The 12,251-nt window shown below is 28.8% G+C and overlaps 1 protein-coding gene across 6 annotated transcripts in view; it reads right to left on the bottom strand.

Moving 5' to 3' along the window:
• Nucleotides 1-12,251, bottom strand: part of LOC105154884 (uncharacterized) — a 346,927-nt gene that overhangs the window by 149,021 nt on the left and 185,655 nt on the right. The gene's annotated exons all lie outside the window — the stretch shown is intronic.

Genomic DNA, 12,251 nt, shown 5'->3' on the forward strand with positions numbered 1-12,251 from the left:
TAATTGTTAAAATTCCCGCCACATTAATCTCTATTTTAGATAAATTATATTCAATCATCACTTGTCTTTCGTTTGCAAACATTGAAATTGTAATAACGTCTTGCAAAATTGCTTTATCATGTTAAATATATTATGAAACACAACGGAAGGTAATTGTAAATACATTGTTATGAACGTTAATTTGTACAATCATAACATTAATACAGACCTGCGAGATAAGAATTAATACTCCAATGTATCGTCACGCGCATGGTGGAAGTATATCATACTTAAATATATTATATTAATATACTTCCACCATGGTCACGCGCACCCTTTTGTTTTTCTCGTTATGTGTCATAATATCATTGGCTCGTAAAAGCAAACGAACCTTGCCAACCTTCGAACCCCGGTTTTTCCAACTGTGCTGTTACATCGTCACAAAATTCATGATAAAGTGGCATGTCGATTATCTCGTGGCTTCTTGTACTTTGTCGGAATATATTCAGTGCTTCCGACGGTAGACGCGTTAACCAATGCATCTCCTGAGATGAGACAAATCTATTGCTGTGAATGCTGGGATAAATGACTGTTGATATCGCACGGCAAGATATTTTTAAATTCCGCCCTCTTCAGAATGGTAAGATATAATTTTTTTCGATGCACTCAGTTTAAATGAAAAAAAAAATGTATTAAATGGATATAGTAATTCGTTCATTTTGTTATTCTTGACGGTATCTTGTGATAACCGCGGGCAAAATCTTTCACGTATGATAAATTAATTGATGAGCACACTTTATGGGAAATAATAACAATTTTGCATTCTATAATTTTGCATTCTATGTGCGGTTTAATGCACAGTCTGTTAAAATATTTTGGCCCTTAGATTTGGGCATCCTTCATCGTGCAATGATTTCAAACCCCTCGCCACAAGTTTTTTTTTTATACCTGATTTACAGGGTCGTACAACGTACATCAATATTGTTGGCAAAGCATTGTACAACTTGAAATCGTAAAATAGATCTCATAGAACTTTCGGTTTGGTTTTTTGTAGGGTTTCTTTTTCTCAGATTTCACGGACATAAATGTTATAATGAAAAGCCCTGGGTGGTCTTTACATTATTAAACGTTAGCAAAAAAAGCAAAGTGTCGAGTGAAAATCATTGCGAAGGACGCGATCCCTATCGATGTTCGGGCCTTTTATACCAATGGAATGTGATGTCTCTATCCGCTTCTTGTAATTCCCACCATCACGAGGACCACACGAATCGATAATTGCCTCTTTCAAAAAATTACATCCGTCTTTTCCACTTCGGACAGCTAAATACCGTTTTTTAGTGCGCGCGTTCGTACGCGCTTCGAATGCGCTTGCTCGCATAACATAATGCCGTGCGCAAACTCCTAACCGGTTACTCCTTGAGATCGTCTTGTATTCTCCTCCGCGAGATTACCGTACTCGATCGAGTACGATGAACTTCATCACGCCACGATATATGATCGATTTAACCTATTATTTCTGATAGTGATATCATTTCATCAAATGTAACCAATTCTTTACAATCGGTAAAATTAAAGATTAATCCAATCTGAACAAAATCTACTTTAACATTAAATGTGATAAATTTCAAAAATTTCAAAGGAATATTTTTCTTTTTATACATATACTATCAGTTTTTAGAAAATTGTTTATAAAGTTAGAATGTATTTTAACCTATAATTATTGTAGGAAACAGGAAACTGAAATTTCAATAATAAATGACAAGCTTAAAATGTATGTAGAATATACTAATTGCTAAGTATAGTCAAGATTTGATCGTAACATGTTATTCTATTAGTTACTCTGTTAATGATTCAAAACCTCGTATATTTCAGAATTAATGACTCACACGCGAAATCTAGAGCGTCACGCCAAATATGTAAATAATCGTAGACGTGACATAAACTCTTATGAATACTTTAATTATTACAAATCTTGCAAGTTAACGAAATTTTAATATTATACAGAACTTTAATTATAAAAATAAGATAATGTTTTGAATGTCTCATATATTTCACAATTACGGTTCTAACCAACGCTACATAAGAACCGATAATACTGTAAAAAAAATTCAGCATTACATTAAATTTCCCTCGATAGATTATCGCGTAATGTAATGTAAAATTATTTGATTTTTTTATATATTATAGAAATAATTAGTTAGTATAGAAATAATTAGTACAAATATATATTTTTATTTAAATATTTATTTTGAATGTTTATGTATACAGATTTGTTAATTTCAATTTTTGCACTTCTAATTTTAAATTTTAAATTTTCTATTTAAATTTTCACGAATCTTCTTACTGGCTAGTTTAGTGACTAATTAATCGTTATATTTTAATTTATGTCTACTCAGAAATGTATCCATTATATAAAAATTTTATAATTAGAAAACACAAATTAAGATTTAAAAAATCTATACATATCTAAATACATCAACACATATTCAAATAAAAATATGCATATGTAACAGTTGTTATAATGTGCAAAATATTAATAATTCCATATTATATCTCCGACGGAAATTAAACCAGATTTTTAACCAATTATTAGCTATACGAGAATCAACTAAAAAACTTTTAAGACATGTGCCAATAAAAAAATCATATCTTTAATCTATATAACTACTATTTTTTCTCGAAGTAGCTCTTCTGATATTTTAATTCATCTCCGCTGGAACCTTTTCTAAAAATATATATAGGCATCACTCATTTTCCAAATTTTGTAGATTTAAGCTTATTTCACTTTCACAAAATTTTATTAGAAAGAATTCGAACGGGACAATTGGGGCTTAGTTAATAAATTCAGATCTCTCGTTCCTAGTAATAATATAAAAAATATGAAATACTAGTTTCAAAATGGTGAAGTACTCTTTTATAAATGGATTTGTTTTTCCACCAATAGCGCAATTGTAAGTGGTTATAGTTATAAAAATTCACCAATGACAATCGAATACAAGAAGAATATTCGACCATCATTGATCAATTCTTTCAACTACAACCACTTACAATTACGCTTACGCAATTATAAAATAGTTATTTAATTCAAAGATAAACTGAAATGGGAAAACTTATGGATCTCCACAGGATATTTTATTCAGTCACTGTTATTTACTTTTCGTATTTTAAGGATATTTTATTTAAATTTAGCGTATCAAAATAATGGAAGGCATCAGAAAGAATGAAAAAAATCCTTGTGTTTAAAACACGTCTTAAATCCTATTTAAAGATATACAAAGATATACCATTAAAGATATATCATTCATAAAATGTTCTGTTATTTCTATGTTCTGTTATTTCTCTATTGTCTTATTTCTCTCTTGTTATTATCTCTTCTGTTATTATCTCTTTCTATTCTTTTATCTCTATTGTCGTTGCATCTTAGAACATCACGTTCCATCCACGCTACTCACGCAAAAATGGATCCGACTAGAGATCTAGTTAGGCTATATATTCTAGTTTATCGTATTATATTTTCATTCTTCTTAGCCTTGAGTTTTGTCAGTTTTACCCATCTTCTAAATGTGTAGCATTATTCAAAAGAAATTTTATGCTGCATTTTATAAAAAAGTAAAATTTTTCAAAGCAGGCTTTTTGTTAAGGAAAGCAGCTTGTAGCTTTGAAAAAAATAACAAAATAAACGACTACTGTTGCATCGCTAGACATTTACAAGTTAGAATATCATTATAAATCATAGGATAAATTTAAACCATCAAAATCAGAACGAATCGAATCTATATGAATTTGGAGATAATTAGTCAGACATTTATTTATTTATTTTTTTAACAAGTTATTTTATAATGCTAATTACTTCCGCGCGCTTTATTTGCATTGGAAACAATAATAGTTTTTTATTGCGTGATTCAGTATTAGAAATAGAATATCGACCGCGCAATTCGTGTGCAATTGGTCGACAAAAACGAGAGAGATAGGGTACGAAAACGACCTGTCTCTTTTTATTCAATGGTGTAATGTTATTAGAAAGAGAGATTGGCCATCTTCACGCTTCTTCTTTCTCATTTTTGACTACATTTAAATATGGATGGCGCGGTCCATGCTCTATGTTTTTAGTATTAGTTGACATTACTTGTATAAGCGTAATGTGAAATCGTGAGTGCAAGAAAAAATTTTGTCTTTTATATAAAATCACTATTTCAAAAAAATTACGAACTTTGTAACGAAAAGATATGTTGTAATTTATGCAGAATATAATTTGCTAAATCAGTGAACTGATGATTTGCTTTGCCCCTCAATTTCGGGGCAAATCAGATATTTCCTTTTTTTTTTATTTTTTTAGTGCAATAGGAAATACCATGTTTGTACAATAAAAAGTATCAGGTTTATGTATTATTTTATTTATTTTATGTATTATTTTATTATAGGATCCAAATTATAATTATAAATATTAAAAAATTTATAATAAAACTTAATAACAAAATTTGTTTTTTTTTATACATTTTTTACCAATGAACAAAAATTGATCCGATTCGTCTCAGTCTATTATATTATAAATAGCTATTATATAACAGAGTACCGTTATAAATCATCTATTCAAATGCAATTGACTTTTTAAAACTCGAATATTCGTATAATTGTGACTTGGTATTTAAGTTTTATCTATTGTATTCAGAGATCCGGACTGACAGGTTTTTTCGGTTCGACTCCGATTCCGGTTTAATAAAATATCAAATAAATGTTCCGGTTGCAGTTTCGGTTTTTTTTATCAGTAGGAAATCGAAACTGTAAAAATTATAGTTTTTTAACGGCTTTTTTCGATTCTACTCTTTTACTCGCTTTATTCTATTTATTTTTTAAATTTATTCTATTAAGAAGAGGGGAAAAAGAGAGGAGAGGGAGAAAGAGAGAGAGAGAGAGAGAGAGAGAGAGAGAGAGAGAGAGAGAGAGAGAGAGAGAGAGCGTGTTCACCCGTTCAATCTAGAGAGCCTAATCGAAGAGAAGCGTCAACTGATCACGTGACTTTGAACAAAAATTATATAAACATTATTTTAAGCACATTTAATTGTTATGGATAGATTTCACTTACTACATAAAGTCTACATATGTATTCTTGAATTTCATGACGTAGAATAAATTTTTGCAACATGTTGGAAAGCAAAATCTAAATAAAAAAATACTAATATTTTTAAAAAAGTTTAAATATGTCTTGCGATCCCACTAGATTTCTTATATCATATGAAGTGTTGAAAGTATTTGCATTCCGGTTGTTACAGCGACAGTGATACTGAATTGAACATTGATGATTTGGATGAAAGAATGAGTAGAACAAAGATTAAGAACAAGGATAAAGATCAAAAATTAAGAACCGAAAAAAATCATAAAATTTTACCAGTTCAGTTACGGTTTCGATATTACAAACTTTCTAAATTCGGTTTCAATTTCGCTTTACTAAAAAAAAGTGTTCCAAAATGGTTTTCGGATCGGTCCGAGAGTCCATGATATTATATACAACAGATAATCTAAAATAAGATAAAGGATATATACAATACAAGAGTTTCAAAAGATTTTTCCTTTCAGTTATGTACAATACTAAGATTTTACCATTTAGTATCACAAAGACTTGTGAGTCCTAAAAAAAGCCTATCAGAGCCGACATCAGCTGTTTGAATGCACAGAATTTCTTTATTCTCGTGTGAATTTAACAAAAACGAAATAATAAATGTTTCAACCTTTCAATTTGGGTCCTTATCAATATAAAATATAAATCTAAATTACATGAGTAACCTTATCTAAAAATATAATTACAATTAATACATGCAATTTTCAAGATGGTGAATCCCGACAATTACAAAAATTTATATAAAACTGGTGTCGTATATTTGCGTTAATAAATAAAATCACATTGCTCATCAAATTGTCAGATTTGCTATGTAATCATTCAAAATAAAAACGAAAAGCGAAAAATTAGAGAATTATTTAAATCATTTATTTAAATTTTAATTTAATTAACTTATTTTTATAATATTATTGTATAATTTCAATATTTAGATATTTATTTGGTTATTCATTACACAGCAAATTAGTATTTGGATAAAAGAAGAACGAGCTAAATTGTTGGGATTTTTAGATAAGATTACTCATTTAGATTTATATTTTATATTGATAAGGATCCAAATTGAAGAGTTGAAACGTTTATTTCGTTTTTGTTACATTCATATGAAAATAAAGAGATTCAGTGCATCCGAACAGCTGATGTCGGTTCTGATAGGCTTTTTTTTACATATTTTTTTTCATAAACACAGTGTATATGTCAATCACCAATTACAGACGTTTCAACCACAAGATTAGGTCCTCTTCAGTATTAGTAACAATATCGGAGTCAAATTAATATGTAAAAAGATAGACAAATATAGTCATTAAATCATCGTTAGGCTTAGTTGTCCAAAATTAAGAACTTCGTTATCATTTGTTGTACTTAGCTGGATATCTAAACAAGAATTCAGTAATTTAATTAAAATCGAGTTGTATATGTAAAATATGTAAAATTTTTGAAATACTATTCATAGTCAATGTGTTAAAATTAATTATATCAGTTAAATAAAACTTACATTGTACTCATATAACGATGATCCGTTATAATGCGATCTTTATATTGGTATTTTATTCGATTTCCTTGTTTTATAAATTATAAATTTATATTGTTGATTTTTATGTTCGTATTTATTCTGTTTAACATTTATATTTATAAACACGAATACGAAACGTTCTCTCACACGCTCTCAAGACATAGTTATAATCACATCACGTTATAACGGAAAATTTTCTGTGAAAATTTTGCATTATAATATGTTACAAAATTCAGATTATCTATATTGAAAAAAAATGTTATCCAAAATTTCTCTACTTGTTGCAAAATTCAGATTACATTTTAAAAAATGTTATTCAGAAGTTCTCTACTTGTTCCCGACCTGGTTAGGTGAGTTATTTTTACTTAACGTATTTTACTTAACGTAATTTAATTATTCAATTTTGGTTGTGTACTTAATATACTATTAATAGATTGACGTCACAATCGGATTTGAAAACCTATTAGTGTTTTAACTTTGATTAAGGAATTTTTGAAATTTTACATATATTTGATTGTTGATAACAACTTCAAAATCAAAATGTTCAATCAATATTGATGACATTCTTTTGATAACAATTTTTATATTATAATTTTCAAAATAGAATAAGATCACTGAAGATGACTAGGTTAAAAAGGTCGAAACGTATGTAATAATATTAATAAATTATTGTTATATATAAAAAAGTTTTTCGCAATTAACATCCAGCGCGACTCGAATAGCTCGATAATTCGCAATTGTTGAATTCATATTCTTGAGAGCTTTATTAGTATTATAGATTATTAACTATTCTGTATCATATTCCAGATATCTTTATTTAAATGTAAAGTTTAATTGAAAGATATTCCACAAATATATCATATTTTGCAGAATCAATTAATGTTATATATGCATATTCGCAATATTATCTAATCGTAATCGTTAGATTATCATTCTATGAGAAAGTTTTCTTCTATTTTGTATTAAACGATTGGCACATTGCGATTGAGAATATTCCTATAAGTAATATATATTTACGTTATTCAATTTTGAGTCCTTTTGCCTTGAGAAACAATATCTGAGAAACGATATCCGATGGCGTTGCGCACATGTTCGTTGCGCGCAATTCCCGCGATTCTCCTCTTGTATTTCCATCGAAGTGATTATCGGTTATGATGATGGGCATTACGCGTTGATGCGTGACTACGAACATAATGGCCAACCGCGATACGAAATTAGACTAATTTCCATAAGTAACGAGTCCTATGTGTCAATCTTGTAGAAGCCGGCAAGGATAGATTCGTCACACGCAGCCTGCGTACACATCGCGCACATTTTCGGCGGAAAACGCGTACATTTCCAGCGAAACAATGATCACATTGACTCATTAATTGAGCAGGATGTTCTGTTTGGCTCTTGTTTCATTTTTTTCTTGCGGGCTACGCGACCGCGTGCGTTTTCTGCGTAAACTCGGTCTAGTCACCACTTAACTCTCTCTAGTCTCGTCGTAAACTTTAAACGGAAGGAAACGCATATATATTACTGACAGGAAACATATGTAGTATTGTCGTCACGAATCACGATCTATTTCTTAAAACATGAATCCATTCATCTTAGACAATTAGCGTCACTTTTGAAACAATAACTTAGGATAAATATGGTTTGCGCGAAAAGGATAAAAAATATTCAGATCAATCTGAATAACAAAATTTTTAATCGTTCATCATCTTTATGTGTGTTAATTGTCTACAATAAATATTATATAAACACGTAGCATTTCCAGCAAGAATATTTGCTGTATTCATTTCTAGAAATTATATAAGATATAGAGTAACAGTGATAGGAAAGCAGCGATGAAAATAATTACTTTGGAATGCAAAAATTTTATTGTCTAAATATTGCGATTCCCGGAAAATGATAATACATCAAAATTCGAACGAGATCATCTACTGCGAAAAAATATTTTCATCTGAAAATTTCTCAAGTACTATCCATATTTTCCATATATATCGATGATGTTATTCTTGCATTCTCATTAGGAAATCACGTACGTTCGAAGAAGAGACGCGCCGGCGCCACATCATGTGTGATAAATAAAAACTGATATATCAAAGCAATAATACATTTTATGTGGGCAAAATATAAAAGAAATTTTTACATAAATTAAATGTCTACCGAATTCCAAGTTATAATTTTTTGTCTGCTTAACACAATAAAAAATTGCACGGAGAATTTAATATTATTCTACATATAATAATAGAAATTGAATTGTGAATTTAATAAGCAAGAGAAGAATAATTTCAGCTTGTTATTTATTATTGAGGATAAACTTTTATAGTCACTCTTCATACATGATATGACGTATATATGCGCTCGCATCTTATGTAGTATCCACGCAGTTTTTAATCACATCATCTGCTCTACACTGCACTGTTTCATCATGCCGTATTACGTGCACGTAGTGACTTTGCATAGTGTGATCTTTTATGTCAAATTGACGAAACCATAAGGACAATCACGTAGAACATTCTTTATATTAAAATGCCTCTCTCAATGTTTCATTCGTATACGTTTCTTCACTAATTAAGTGCGCAATATGATGTGTAATCTTGCGCATTCAGTTTAGTATCCACTCGTCAACTCTCAATATAAACTATGCAAAAACATATAAGAAAAAATTATCAAGAAATACATTTTCTAAATATTCATGTAGTTTATTTATATATTTTCCACAAAAAAAAAATATATATATATATATATCTATATAAAATATAATTTAAATTGTTTATGTTAATATACATATATAAATATATATTACAATTAAATGAAATTATTTCAAATCTTAATAAGGATAATGTATTTTTATATTACTGTTTTACACTGTTTTACAGATATTTCATTATTATATTGATTTTCATTATTAAGTTGAATTATATAAATATATATAGATTGATATAATTCAATCAATATTAACATATGTAATTTAAAAAATGTATAAAATATAAGAACCTTATCTTCTTGCAATTGAAGTGATGTCTAAATATTAAGTATTCATCGCGCGCGTGCATATCAAATCTCAATAAATTCTATATTCTCTTCTCATCGATTTAATTCGTCTATAATGGTATACATCGCCTTGTTAATCTAGGTCGTTTATTGATGACTCTTTCAGCAACGACGCCTCCGTGCTTTGTAGCACGTTGTTTTATCAATAATGATTCATGATTTTTACCGATTCTATCTATGTATAATAGTTAGTATCGATATTGTCGCTTTCCATTGATGGTTAAAGTGGAAGTTGCATTTTCTCGGATCATGACCCTGCAAACAAGCTATCGTTATTTGTTATTTTAATGTAATAAATAGCGACAAATAACATCAGTTTGTTAGGAATCGCATGAACATTTTCATATTAATATGTTCATAAATAAATGACAATTATAAGATTAGAAAAAACGCTACTTTTTATTTTCATTTTAAAAAAGTATTAAAAATCGTCGAGGAAAATATATAGAATTCTTAGGCATATCAATATTATAATATTTGTGGGAAACCCGAATATCAAGGCAATAAAAGACCATGTACAAATGTCTCAAAATACACATGAATCTTAAGTAAAAAAATTGTTCGAGATTAATGATTTGTGAGATACAGTCTCAAAACTTTTTATGCAATTCTTTTGTTTTCTATTTATCAAAATATTTCTTTTAATTCATTATTTTAGTATTCTTGTTAAAGTTAAATCTGAATAAATATGGAATTTTTAATAAGGTAATATAAAAATAGTCCCGAATAATATCAAAAACGGATGATATAAAAAATTCGATTAAATAAGATTAATCAGTTGAAATCCAGTATAATTTTGAAAAAGGTAAAGACTCCGTTATACTGATTTATTGATTACGTTATGTGATGCAATCGGAGACTTCAAATACGAGCCTCATATGATTTCTCCTTCGCATTTTCGAATGACTGATGCAAGTCGGATAGTATATTATATATGATATATATGTATTAAAACTTCTTTTCTTAAAATTATTTTATATCAACAAATTTTCATTAATGTATTTGACTGATATACCACCTTGTCTTATTGATTATTTAATAATTAATTGGATATAGAAACAAATATTCATCATTGTCTTGAAGTATCGTACAATTATTATAATTAATTTATTAGATTACGTAACGTCAAGCGCGCGTATTGTATACCATTAGCTCTATCATAATAATTAATTAAAAATCTTCCCGAAATTTTTTCGTTTAACTATAACTAACCGCATCCGGACGAAAGTTGGATTAAATTCCTCGAAAATGTTTGTCAATCGGAATCCTATCTTGTCCCGAGGATTTGATTTTCGTTCTGAGAAAATCCTTTCGGAAGTACGACCGATTTGTCATAGGCGTATATACTTCCAACTTTAGTAATACGAAGATATGAATATACGTAAGCGTTCAAGAGCTAGTGAAAGGAGACGTCATCATTGACTTTAAGTGGGAGGTAAAAGAGGATATGAACGCGGTTTTGAGCGGGGAGTGTATGCGCCATGGTGAGAAAATTCGAAGCGCAAGAGGGGAACTTGAATCAGGTGGAAATCTTTCCATTCTGCAAAAACATTTTATCCATCAAATGTAATTTAATTAATAAATTGTTAAAATTAATATGATGATTAATTGGCCACACAATGTGGAAGAAAAAAATTAAAACTATTTGAAATTCATAAATTATAATTTTAAACGATATTATACAGTTATATTGCAGTTATATAAAATCTTGTTTTGTTAAATAAGATAAAAAATATAAGTATATTTATATAAAAAAAAGTATATATTTATATTAAAAAAAATTTATATAAAATATCTTGTGTGTATCTGTAACAAGTTTCGATTATGATGAGTTTTTTAATCTGACATGTCAAGATCTGGCAGCAACACTGTATGGAAAATGTCATAATAATTACCATTAACGTCACATCTATCGTCAATACTATCAGTATCATTGTTGTGTCTACGAAAATGTATGGACAAACTGACGTTGCTATGACGGAGAATCGCGACCTACCATTATTAACATTGTTCATTAATGCCGTGAACTTTTCACAATGATAACGAAGATATTACGTACGAGATTCTCGACCGGGAATAACGAATGGTGTCACGCCTTCGTCGGCAATTAGCGGAATCGCGCGTACGTCCACGCTGTTGATGCACACATTCATCTCTACAGGCGGAATGTTCCTATGCTATAATTACCTTTATCGACAGATTCATTTTATCTGTAACAATATAGTTCGGATTTTTATGAAGAACATGAATCAACTACGTACATTTCTACGATATGAAAACTGGAAAAGCATTCACGTGCCAATGAGGATATTTTTTGCATAATTACAATTTCCATACAAAAATTGAATATTTTTAATTTAATTCTATTTTTATTTTATCTTATTATTTTATCTTATTATTTTATTTTATTTATATTTTATTATATTGAACACTGCATATACTGTTAAAATGTAATTTTAACAAATGTTGTACTAAAATATGTTAGTTTTTGATTATGGAAAGTATTTTGACAAGACAAATTATTTATTACATATAAATTAATATGGAAACATATAATATAGATAGGAAAAAATTTCAAGATACTTATTCAACTACTTATCTAAA

The sequence above is a fragment of the Acromyrmex echinatior genome, chromosome 1, assembly GCF_024713525.1.
Source record: "Acromyrmex echinatior isolate Ae372 chromosome 1, ASM2471352v2, whole genome shotgun sequence".
In the NCBI taxonomy this organism is placed as follows: domain Eukaryota; kingdom Metazoa; phylum Arthropoda; class Insecta; order Hymenoptera; family Formicidae; genus Acromyrmex; species Acromyrmex echinatior.